This window comes from Lupinus angustifolius, chromosome LG19, assembly GCF_001865875.1.
Source record: "Lupinus angustifolius cultivar Tanjil chromosome LG19, LupAngTanjil_v1.0, whole genome shotgun sequence".
NCBI classification, from domain to species: Eukaryota; Viridiplantae; Streptophyta; class Magnoliopsida; order Fabales; family Fabaceae; genus Lupinus; species Lupinus angustifolius.
This window is the reverse complement of record NC_032027.1, coordinates 15,914,988-15,917,507: the sequence shown is the minus strand read 5'-3', so window position 1 is coordinate 15,917,507 and position 2,520 is coordinate 15,914,988.

The window sequence follows — 2,520 nt, the reverse complement described above, 5'->3', positions numbered from 1 at the left end:
TCCGAATATGCTTCAGGACCTCCAAACTCCCTCACAAGTTTGAAGTTGTCTTGGGTATTAAGAAAGCTTTTACTTAATCAATTGTATGTTTTGTTTGGATTAAGCACAACAATATTTCTTATGCCAAATTATGTTAGGTTATGTTTATGTATGAAGATGTCATGATTATTACTGTTTAATATTGCTCGAATAACTGTTCTAAGAATTATATGTATGAGATAATTGTTAAATTGAAGATTTAAAAACATGTGTTATAAATGAGAAAAAATTTCATTTGAGAAAATAAATTTAATTAAGTTTCAGGATTTTCTCGCTTGAGCGAGAAGTATCCAGAGAAAATGGGTTTTCTCGCTTGGGCGAGAGTGCTCTTGCCTTTGCTAAAATATGCACAAAGAAAATTGGTTGTTTTCTTGCTTAAGCGAGATAGCTCTCGCTTGAGCCACACATGCCTTATAAAAAATGGTGATTCCCGCGCTTGAGCAAGACAGCTCTCGCTTGAGCGAGAGGGCTCCATACAGACAAGACTTCTTAAATCGTCTGAACAATAAATCTCACATGTGCGAGAGTCTAATGGCATTTTTGCCATCAAGAATTCATTCACTTCCAATCCTATTCAATAAAACCTAAAACATAATGTTCTTTCAATAAGTAAATGTTGTAAAGATTAATAATTATATGAAATTCTTGGAAATGATACAAAGAAGAGTTTCCATATTCAAAGTGATGTATGTAAAGAATTGCATGGTTAAGGACGAGGCCCGCAACTGATATATTATGCCCATGCAACGAGATCGTCTGACCGTAAGAGGCTTGGCTTGAGAGCCGTCCATGATGATTCAGTGATGGTTCGTAGTTGTGCTGCGAAGTATTATATGCCCATGCAGCGAGATCGTCTTGCCGTAAATGTTAAGATCGGATCCCACTAGAAGCATTCCCGACGGGAGATGTCTTAGGATGGGAAGATCATTATAAAAGATGGATTAATATTGATTCTAAAATCATAAGTTTTATACTTCATTCATCATTAATACATGCATGTATGATCATATGATTTATCTATACTTGTTCTTGTCTTGGGGTGATATTCTGTGTAATTCCACGACGTCAATGATAAGTTTTTCATATGATGTTTTACTCCCTCTCTTTATTTCTGGTGTACTCGTATGCATCCATGTTTAGATGGACAGATCGACGATGATCAGGGGCTACTACTTTACCATGTCCAAGGAGGGGGCATGGGGTATTGAAGGAAACAGATACACCTACACTAGTCCCTACGACCTGTAATTGGATATCCTATGTGATGGCTCTGTGTTGCATCTCTCGGCACATTACGCAGTTCGGGAAGCATCGTTCACCCTACCAGACCGAAGGTCCATACCTGCCGGTCCATCCGCATAAGCTGAGGCACAAGGCAGATTGGAGATTGTCAGGACCTGGCCCTAACCGAGATTCTCATCTACTGACTCAACCCCAAGGGGGGTACACCCTAGACCCTTCAATGGATTGGGCAGCAGATGAGGTGGTGGAGGACGAGGACGATGACTGTGTAGAGTTAATTTGCATAGAGGATTCAGTGAAGGTTATAGAGATCTCTTCAGACTCAAAGATCAAGGAATACCCGAGTGAGGTTTGCAGTGCACCACCGATCTAGGAGCTCCTTTCTTTCTTTTGATAGGGAACCTGTGTAGGGTACTTTTGTAATGCCAACACCCTCGACATTATTTTATTTTTATTTGTATTTTTTGTCTTTGTTAGGGGCGAAGAATAGACTCTGCCTTGTATTTTTGTAAACCATGATGTACGTACTACAAATTCAAGAATTGATTAATAAGAAGTATTCAGAAAAGAATTGTGTTTCGTTCAATTACATTTGAAGTATTAAGAAATTATTTCCGCAAAGGTTTGAAAATTTGACGTCTTGAAAGAGAATAGATAAAATGGAAAAAATGATTTGTAAGTTATATGTTAAAATTTTTTTTACCCATTTTTCCAAGAGATGAAATATAGTAATTATGAAATGATTTTCGAGGCATTACAATCAAGGTAATATTCTTTGTGTAGATTGTTAATTCTTTTCTCTCAGACATGACCAAGCCTAGAATGCCAAAGATATGTTTTATACAATAAACTATCTCTTTTCCTCTTAGAAACATGCATAACTAGAATGAAGTTTACATTTGATACGACATAAATATCATGTTGGAGATACACATTTGCAAATAAATCATTATTACGATAAATAGAGCAAATGTTATTATTTAAAATGATATGAAATCCTCGTTTGTCCAACATTGGAATTGAAATTATATTTGAAACAAATTTCAGAACATAATAACAACAATCCAATATGAGAACTTTTTCAGTTGACATTTTTAAAGAAACTGATCCTACAACTAAGGAACAACAATTTCTCCATTCCCAACTTTAGACCAAATTCTCATTTCTTCAAGCATCTAATGATTTATAGTCTCTGTAACTTGCTTCTCATGTTTCAGAGAATCAAGACACTTCTTGCAG